The sequence below is a fragment of the Aedes albopictus genome, chromosome 1 (assembly GCF_035046485.1).
Source record: "Aedes albopictus strain Foshan chromosome 1, AalbF5, whole genome shotgun sequence".
NCBI lineage: Eukaryota > Metazoa > Arthropoda > Insecta > Diptera > Culicidae > Aedes > Aedes albopictus.
In genome coordinates, this window is record NC_085136.1 from 212,499,808 (window position 1) to 212,510,864 (window position 11,057).

The following is an 11,057-nucleotide window of genomic DNA, read 5'->3' on the forward strand; positions in this document are numbered from 1 at the left end:
TGGAAGGAGAATAGGAAAACTTTTTCGCTTGTGGAATGTAAATTATGCAAACTTCTTCACATTCGCTGCTCGCTGACCGGACTTTATCTCACATTACAAACAGAGAACACAAAAGGCATTTACTTTAGCTCAACACTGTTGCAGGATGGACTACTCTAAACGAGAATTGTTTCACTGCATTAGGAACACTGACCACAATACTATGGGTAAGTGTGGAAAAATGTATAAATTATCATTATCGAGATCGAGGTAAGTATTTTCAATATACGATATAATTTTAGTTAAAATAATTCAACTGTTATTTGAATATACAGTCAGGTTTTTTTTTACGCGGGGGATACGTACCGCGTAAAAAAAAAACTCAGTTCAAAATTCGAAAAACCGCGTAAAAAAAGTCTCACCATTTCTCGACGAATCATGCAAAAATAAGACGATGAAATTTTTTTATATGGAGTTTTCATTTACGCGGCCGCGTAAAAAAAGACCTGACTGTAATTGAAACAGTTTTGGAATAATTGAACTAGACAGCTTCAAAGCTGCAAATATATTTAGCCGTTAATAGAATTTGTTCATGTATCGGTGCGCAAGGATGAGTCGGTTGTTTCACACATTTGACCAATTGTCGCACTACACAGTGGTTGCGACAACAAATAATGTATAAGGATGATTTTCCAGTCAAACTTATCAGGCTGATTTATGCAGGAATTTTCTTGTGATAAACCACTTAGATGCGATTGACAATGACTCTTCGCTTCAGTCACAAAGTTGGGCAACAGCCTTAATTCTTTGATAGGATTTTTTTTGTCATCAATCAAACGTAGAATATAAAATACACATTTAGTACATTTCATGCTAATTCATGACTAGCACTAGGACTCGTCTAGCGAGGAACAGCAACTTTAAAATGATTACAAAATAATGGATAAAATATTTATCCCTGTTGGTGCGAAACAACCCCCTCCAGTGTCATCCGACCGCTCGGCTGCTCTGCAGTGCATTATTTTTGCACGTGCTTCGGAACCCATTTGTGCTGGCATTTTTGGCGGTTCATTGTGATGTGAGCGCATGAAAATAATACATGTGGCTTGGGAGAGACTGGTGATGGTTGCTGTTGACAGAGCGGTTGAACAAGCAAGCAGCAATATCCCAAAGTTTAGTTATGCGTTTTTTTTAGCCAACCACGCTTAACCCTCAAGTGATCGCGCTGTTGTATTTTGTACAACACATAGAAAAAAAAAATCGCTTTTTGTACTCAACATTAGCGTGGTGCTGGCGGTGTTGGCCAACCGCGGAAGCAACGGAAGGTTAAGGAGATTCACTAAACAAATGAAACAACCAAAGGATACCTTTTTTAGTGATCACGACGTTCCATCCAGATAACATTTAAACTTTTTTTGCATAACGTTGGCAGCAGCTCGCTGACGTGGTGTACGATTTGGGTAAAAAAATACCCTAGTGCCAAAGCAGGGTTAATTAGCCAGCGATTTACTCCCCGATTCCTCGCTCGGTGGAGCTCCGACAAAATGCGGCAATGAATTCGATACCTAGAACTAGCCCTAATGGAGGCCCATATAGTCACAGCTGTAAAGGCTAAGATATTCAGCGTTTCCTTGACTTTCTTGGGCTTAGAGAATCTTTGTACCCGCCGCCACGCGATAGACATGCAAAATGATCATTGACAGAGGAAGCTCCCAGTTAATAACTGTGGAACTGCTCAAAGAAGAATAAGAAGAAGGGCGAATTAAAGGTACAAAACATATTACACTTATTTCACTGGCGTAACCACGGGGGAGTTTTAGGATTAAACTAACCCTCAATTCCCCCAGAGCTAAAATTTGTGGAACAATTTTTCAGTATACCGTCTACCCTCGTTCGATCGACCACATCCAATCTGAACACTTTTTAATTTGACCCCCGCTTATCTGCACATCGTTCAAACTAAAAATGGTTCAAACGTCATTCTGCTCATGGGACGGGGTAAAACGGAACGCAGAATCAAAACAAATCAACAAAAAGGGTGATTTTCGATGCCCACAGGGTTACTAGAAGTTCAAATTAAAAATGAACCCCGATGGTTTGCAGGAGGTGTCCTTCAAACCAACGGGGGTAGACGGTATAGCGCTTTGTAGGGTAAACAGGTATAATATGCCCCCCTAAGCAGAAATGGCAATATATCTGAAATTGGCGCCTTATTCCATCTATTGTTCACTGCAAATCGTTGCTACTAAAGTTAGTGAAGTGTTGCATGTGAACTTTGCCTTTGGAGAGGTGGCTTTGGAAGCTTTGAAACGTTTTTCGAAAACGTTCCAAAATTTGCCTTTTCAAAACAAACGGGGCAATACGCCCCATCAAAAGAAAAACGTCCAGCCCCGTGATAAAACTGTCCCAGGGGATAATTCCACCACATGCTTATCCTAGGAGAGTCTTTCAACAAGTGTTTAACTGCATAAAAGTAGCAATGTAACACAAGCGAACAGAACTAGCTTTGTTTACAATGAAGTCAGCTTACAAGAGGTAAAATATTACGCCAAAAGCCTCGATTTCAGACTTTTTGATATTTTATTGCTTTTCTGTACCAATCCACTAACGGACCAGCTTGATGGCAATTATTCTTCAATATTCGAGATTTCTAATCGATCACGCATGCGAAAAGCGCTTGAATCGCTAGAAAATGAAGGGGGGCGTTTTGCCCCGGTGGGGCGCATTATACCCTTTTACCCTAACGATTTTTTTTTCAAACTACGAATACAATTGCTCATTGCTGTTTACAAAATGTGAATATGAATTCAAAAAAGGTATCATTGACCGTTGAAAACCCCTCCCAGCAAGGATCGACATATTCGCCTTACACCATTCATATTCACTCCCACGGTGTGCCTGAAACCGTTATTAACAAAATAAAATACTCATCTTAGCAGTACCCACCATTCGAAAGATATAGTATCCAGCAAGGATGTTTTCACTCAGTTCAAAACCCGATCAGTAATCACTCTTTCTCCACTCAATCAACACACACAGAAAGAGGTCTGGCATCACCTTTGTGTTTGAAAACCGGTACAGTAACTCAAACTGTGAATGAATACTGAGTGATCTTGCACTGTTGTCATTTTAACGAGTGATCATCATCGCATGTATTTGTTATGGACTGATAGACGAGTGCACCGATGAACTGAGTTCATCGCGGTCCGAGAATTTTGACACTAGAGCGGGGTCGCTTCCAATCAGAAGTGAAAGATTTCCAATCAGAATTGAACAATTCTGATTGGGAACGACCCCGCTGTAGTGTCAAAATTCTCGGACCGCGATGAATTCAGTTCATCGGTGCACTCGTCTATAGAGTCTTGTATGCCAATCAGTAATTCATTATCGGTTTCCGATCCGATTGCGTCCTTCATGTTTTGTGTTTTGATCGAATCAATTTCTATCACAGTCTGATAATTTTCGGAAGCATAGTGTTCACCCATTTATTGACCGATTTTCAAAATTATCATTTTTTTTTTTTTTTTTTTTTTTTTTTTTTTTTTTTTTTTTTTTTTTTTTTTTTTTTTTTTTTTTTTTCTGTATTAACGAGATTTTTAGCCCTTGGCTAGTTCATCTCGGGACCCACGCTTTACTTCCCTTCCGAAGGAAGAACTCACATATTGCGAGTTTGTCGGGAGTGGGATTCGATCCCAGGTCCTCGGCTTGATAGTCAAGTGTTCTAACCATCACACCAGGTCCGCTCCACAAAATTATCATATTAATCACTTAAAATACACTCTGTAGCTCATAATCGATCATGAAAACACTGATTTTTAAACATTTTTGTCACGAGATATTAGCTTTGGTTTGCTCAAGTTTTGACACGGAACTACGAATATGCTGATTTTTTCTTATACGAGGAACAACATGTTTTATTCTTTAGCACCCCTTAGTATTGCAAAAAGTTATCTTATCCATTTGACCAGTACCAACAAATCTTTTCACTCATGTTTGCTGCTAGTCATCTTAAAATGATTTCAGTCAACCAGAGCATCCATAAAATAGGAGGCTATTCCTCGTCAGTTGAAAGAATTGTTTTTATGTGACTAGCTGAGCAAAGCGCACCGAAATTCCGCATGACTAAATAAACATCGTATGTCGGATCAAAGTCAGGTCGAAAACGGATGGGTCAATGTTGGGTTAGGAGGCCAAAATAAAAACAGGTCAACGACACGTTTATGTCGGGTTTGACGCCATCAATGATGAACAAAGCGTTTAGCCTACAACGCCACCACTGCTTGGTAGCTGGGGCACACTTGAATGATATGTGCCGGTCATCAGACGTCGGAGAGCCTTCTTGGCTGATGCTGGGGTTGGTGTAAATTTAATGATCAGATGCCAGTCAATTATACCGATTGTAAATAATGAAAAAGTGTTATAATTTATGATTTGATATCTGGCTTCTAGGGGCACTTGGGATTCAGGTGGATTCAAATGAAAATTCTGGTGTGCATCTGGGTGGACTTACGAACATATAGTGGCAATTTTGGAACCCCTCCTTCCCTTGTTTAATCAAACATCCCCACGACTTTTATTTTATAATTCAAAATATAACTGGTTAGAGTTCCACCAATGCGAAAATAGAGTGATTCGAATGCAATTGGAAACGTGAAAAATGCCTGAGTTCGGTTGCTGCCTAATTGCTACATCAACAAGAACTTTTGGATCCGAATGATTCGATCAAAATGAACGCACTCAGCTATCTTTTGCGAAAATTATCGCAAAGTGATTGAGCGCTGCAATGTTTACAACCGACTTCGATCAATGCGTGAGAGAATCATGGCCTTGCTGCCCGACTGTTCGTTCAGTTGGTGCGGCTGAATGAACTTATCCATTAAACGTGGAAACGTGTTCATTTCCCGAGTGGCAGTGTGTGTAGGCTGTACCAACACATCGATTGGAACGGTTGTTTCAAACAGAAAAATAATCAGGTTCTCTCACTGATTCTCTCGGAACTCAACAACACTGGTATCCAGGTATCATCTCTGAAATTTTAGAAATGTTTCATCGAGGGAATTGATAGTTTGGGCGGTTTAAAGTTTTAGGGCGATTTTCAATGGAATTCTCTTTGAACTTTCAATTTCCAAAATTGGGCGTAAATAGATTTCCAACAATGCGGGTCAGAAAAATCCTTGGCTATTTTGGAAATGAAGCCTAACTGACGCGATGCCTTCGATACTATTTCAGAACGATGAAGATCGAAAGTCATTTTAACATCTAAACGAACATCTAGGTCTGTCACTCTAGTCACTCTGTTTAGGGGATCTCCTTCAATATGATATCGAAAATAGTAAATAGTAACTGTTTAATTGCTACACATACTGTTAAAACTCATGCATTTGGATTATAAATTCAATTCACGATAACCTTTGATTTCGTAGATAAAATGTTCTCAAATTTTCTGTAAGAATACTCGAATACCATACGTTTAGAATGTTGAATTCTAAATTTATGAGGAACAGGTCGATGGTCATGATTGTGATACAACCACGATTGAATAGTAATAATTCCAAAGAGAATTTCATTAAAAATCGCCCTAAAATTTCAAATCGCTCAAACTATCAATTCCCTCGATGAAACATTTCCAAAATTTCAGAGATGATACCTGGATGGATCTTTCGAAGGGTGGGTACCGCTTATTTGGGTATTTTATTTTGTTAATAACGGTTTCAGACACACCGTGACTCCTCTTTGCTGAAGCGAATCGAGAAAGACGCAGCAAACGGATTGTCGTGATCAAACACGCAACCCCATCACCAGTGGGAAGCGATGCGCAAGTTACTTGACATGGATATTCGTTGCCGTTCGTCGCTGTTTGGATCGCAAGCGAATGAATGGCGAATGGTGAGGAATGCTGGTGAGCGATCGAAGCGGGTATTATTGTCTATCCGGTTGGAATCAAGACCGACATTCAAACAAAAATTGCAATTTTCTTGGTCCACAAGTGTCGCAACTGTTTCGCATCTAGTGCGCTGTGTTGCTGACAACAACGGGAAGGATGCGCACTACTTTTCACGTGATTAAAAAACGTCGCGAGTTGGGTCGCGTCGCAACTTGATTGTGCGAAGTCCGGTTTGGTGGCGGGCCGACAATATCATAACTAGAAGAGAAATTCTGCATGTAATGCATACATTTTAAGTGTATTGTTGTTGAAATAATAGATAAGCAAAGAAAATAATAAACATTTTTTGAAAACATCAAAAAATCGTATGTACAATATCACTCCGCTCGATCGCGTGCAATGCGAATGTGAACGAATGAGTAATTTCCAAGTGTGGCTTCCCACCGTTCGCCGGAGTTTGCAGTCGTCGCTGACAAGCAAACACACAAACTAAAGCGACAACCGTTCGCTGCTGATTGTCTTCGAATGTGGAAGAAGATGAAAAGTGGAAATCAGGAACCCTGCCTCCCAGAGACACTATCTGGCTACGCCACTGAAATTGAAATTGAATTTGAAAAGGGTAATCTGCTTAACGGGTTTGAAAAGTCAATACAAGATTATTTTCGATTTTTTTTTCAGGAACTGCTTTCGAGATCTCTTCAGCAACTCCTCAGTCCTCTCTGGATTCCTTTACAATTGGCTCTCTACATCTACATATTGGAGGTTCCAAGGGACAATCGAAAACGGAAGAGATCAATTTGTAATGTACTCTCTCTCTTCTTGGCGTAACGTCCTCATTGGGACAAAGCCTGCTTCTCAGCTTAGTGTTCTATGAGCACTTCCACAGTTATTAACTGAGAGCTTCCTCTGCCAATGACCATTTTGCATGCGTATATCGTGTGGCAGGCACGAAGATACTCTATGCCCAAGGAAGTCAAGGAAATTTCCTCTACGAAAAGATCCTGGACCGACCGGGAATCGAACCCGTCACCCTCAGCATGGTCATGCTGAATACCCGTGCGTTTACCGCCTCGGCTATATGGGCTAATGTACACAAGATTGAAAAAAAAGCCTCCGTTACTAGTTACACATCGCCTTCCCTGAATGTTTTGCGCTAGTGAAACGAGGTTTAATGACCTGTGAAAATGGTCATATCGACATACACTCCCGTTCAAAAGTTTGGGGTCACCCCCTCAAAAACATGTCATTTTTTTAGGCCCATATCTCCACCAATTTGCGTCCGATTTCAAAACCCTAGGTTTCATTCAAAAGATAATAAGTCAAAGAAACATTGAACATGATTTAAAAGAAACTTTTTCAAAAAAATTTGTATGTAAACTTAACCCAAGATTGCCAAATTTTCTAAAAAATAAATATAAACTTACGGCAGTGTCGCTGCAAGTTGGGTCGACCAAATTTTAAGATGAGAGCGGTAATATGACCCATTTTCTATTAGCTTTCAACTGCTTTTTACAGAACTTAGCTAAAAAATCTAGAAAAACAGTTATTAAGTAAACTAATCCTTGATGTCATCGACCAAAAGTTTGGGGTTACCCCTCAATATGATGTATCGGCCAAAAGTTTGAGGTCACTTTCGTAAAACATGGAAAAGTTGTTTGTTTGTTTGTTTATTACCAGGGATTTTAACCTTTTATGGGTCATTCATCCCGTAACATGGGAAAGTGATTTGGTGATATCTTCGTCATCTATAGTTCAATTTTAATTATTTGCAAAAAAAAAGCAGTTGAAAGCTAATAGAAAATGGGTCATATTACCGCTCTCATCTTAAAATTTGGTCGACCCAACTTCCAGCGACACTGCCGTAAGTTTATATTCATTTTTTAGAAAATTTGGCAACTTTGAGTTAAGTTTACATACAAAATTTTTTGAAAAAGTTTCTTTTAAATCATGTGCAAAGTTTCTTTGACTTATTATCTTTTGAATGAAACCTAGGGTTTTGAAATCGGACGCAAATTGGCGGACATATGGGCCTAAAAAATGACATGTTTTTGAGGGGGTGACCCCAAACTTTTGAACGGGAGTGTATAGAGAGAAACTCTAGAACAAAATCGAACCAGACCGCATCAAGGCAGACAGATTTCGAGATAAGGAGATATCGACATTTAGAGTAGTGAAATGTATGCAGATTGCAGGGACCGAGCAAACCATCGAGTTGCAGAACATCGTGATGTGGAGTCACCTTTAGTAACTTCTTCCGGGATTAATTTGGGAACTTCTTCCAAGATTCATTCAGAAACTGTTTCCGACATTCCTCTAGGATTTTGGATTCCTCTAAGAGTTCCGGAGTTCTAAAATTCTCCCAAATGTTACTAATGGCAAACCTTCAAGAGCTTATTAGGGAGTTCATTCAGTAAAGTATTCCTCCAGAAGTTTTTTTTTTTACGGAATTCATTATGAAATTACTCTAGGAGTTCATCATTAAGTTCAGGTATCAGTAGGTCGGCTCCAGAGGCACGTTCTTCTCCTCATCATTAAGTTGCTACAAAAGTTCTTTGAGGAATTCCACCAACAATTTCTTAAGCAAGCCCTCCAGCAGCTTTGTAAGTAATTCCTCCCGGAGTTTGTTATAATTTCCCTCCAATAGTCACTTGCGGGATTCCCTTTTTTTTCAGAAGAAGCTTTTGAAGGCATTCCGGAAGAAACTATTAAGAGAACCTTGGAAAGAATTCCTAGAAGATTCCCGGAACTGCTGGTCCTGGGAGGCGCCCCTTGAAACCCCTTAAGGAATCTCAGAAGTTCCTGAAGAAATTCTAGATAGAAACTTTTTAGGAATCACAGAAGAAACTTCTGAACGAATACTAAATTAACCCCCGGAAGAATCTCATTAGGAACACGCTGGTAAACTCAGAAGGAACTCCTATGGGAATCTTGAAACAAATATGTGCAGAAACTACGAAGGAATTACTGGAGGAGTGCCAGGAGGAGCTCTTGAAGGGGTGCCAACAGCAAGTCTTAAATCCCACGCACACGTTCATCTCAGATAAACACCCCCTCCCTCCCCTTCACCTCGTACACCTTACAAAAATATGGAAATTTGTATGGAACGAAGACTTTGGCCAGACACACCTCCCCCAAACTCCCAAAAAATCTACGTGAACGGCCTCTCAGATATGGACTGTATCTAGTAAATTAAAGTAAATTAGTGTAAAACTAAGTGAGTAATAACAGAAAATCGCTCAAAATAGGACCCCCTGCCAGAGTGGCCTCGCACCCTATTGTAGACAATGTTCTATCCTTGATTTTAAACGCATATTCAGCATAATTTCGGTTCGATCCGTTTTTAGGTTGGATGTGTTCTTCTTTTAGTACACATAAAGTTACAAAAATCAAATAAAAAGAGGAACAATTGTAAATACTGAATTCTAGACCAACATGTGAAAAGGGCGGAACAACCATTGCACATCTCGAATTCTTCCGTTTCTCTTATGCGTATTGCAATTAATTTATGCAAACTTGTCCCGTTATCAGATAGAGGGGAGTATGCTCTATTTTTTGCTGGTCAGAAATAACATGAATTATGGTACATACGCTCAGGAGAAACGGGAGAAACACATTTTTTCAATTTATTATGAGCGGGGAAGATATTCAAAACGATCACAAGAGTGCGGTGTTGCAATGAACTCAACCACAACCAAAAGAGGCAGTACGACGTCTGCCGGGACATCCACTACATAATAATCCGAATTGATTTTCGGCTCTTCACTTATGACGTATCACATTACGCAGTAGACATGTTCAAATGTCTGGCAACCCAGCGATTAAGTAAAATATTCGAATATTATGATAAAACGAACTCCAGTTTGCCTAGTGGTTAAGGCTATGGATCGCCAATTCAGAGACGGTGGGTTCGATTTTCTCGACTTCCTGGACATAGTGTATCATTGTACTTGCCTCACAAAATACGGATTTATGCAAATTCAATTGATAACTGTGGAAGGGCACAAAAAAAACACTAGGTTGAAGAAATGCAGGCCAAGTTCCAGTGGAAACATAGAGCCAGATAGAAAAAGAAAATAAAAATGAACTTGTGGTCAAATTTCAACTCACTTGTTACGCATTAATGTAACACAGCGCAACATTTTTTTTCTCCCAAGGGCAAACGTATGTGTCTCTGACAGATTTTGTGCTGCTGAATCCGAATCCGGGCTCAGATTTGCTCCAGTATGTCACAATTTCGAGCTATACCTACCTTAATTTATATGGCAAAATGTGCAGTTTTGGATTTTTTAAGCAATCAAAGAGTAAATTGGTCAATTAACATCTAAATTAACGTCTCATGCAAAATAATTTATTTTACTAAATCAAATTTGAAATATTTAAGCATTTTTTTTTTAAATTTATTTTGAGGAGCTATCTGAAAACAACGAACGGATTTCATCTGCCAACAGTTTCCACTCCACAAATGTCATCCATGGACATGTCATCAGATAACTTTTATTCAGAAAATAAAGATTTCTGGATATCTCGCGGAACATAACTAGACTTATCACCGGCAACACAACTGCTCACACTGTACAAGTATATATGAACGATTTTTGAAAGATATGAAAGATCTGATTTCGAGCTTTTTTTATGTACATACAGGGGATAGAAAAAATGATCGGGAAATGTAAAATTTCCACTTTTCAAAAAATGGTCAAAAAGCTGTAACTTTATGAAAAGTGTATCAAAAAATCTGAAATTCTCACTGTAACTTGATAAACTACACTCCCGTGCAAAAGTTTGAAGTCACTCCCTCAAAAACATGGAAATGTTTTTTGGTCATATCTCAGTCATCTTTCATTTAATCCACTCGTTCTTAGACTCTATCGAAAGATAAAGAGTTAGATTTGATTCGTAGGTACTTTTCACAAATTTCATATGAAACTTTTAATATAAAAAGTTTACCTAAACTTACATGTTATCCTAAATCTGTACGAAAAATTGTTTTCCGTGTAATTCAAAATTGGGTCGACCAAATTTTAAAATTAAAGTTTCATTAGAACCCTATTTCTATCCTCTTTGAGAGCTGTTCGTGAACCCAATCACGAAATGGAAAGTGGAGACATCTGGTCATGAAATGCAACAACAATTTTCTTGCACATCCCTGATCATCGATTACACCGTTTATGCTCAAACGCAAATTTGAGGTATA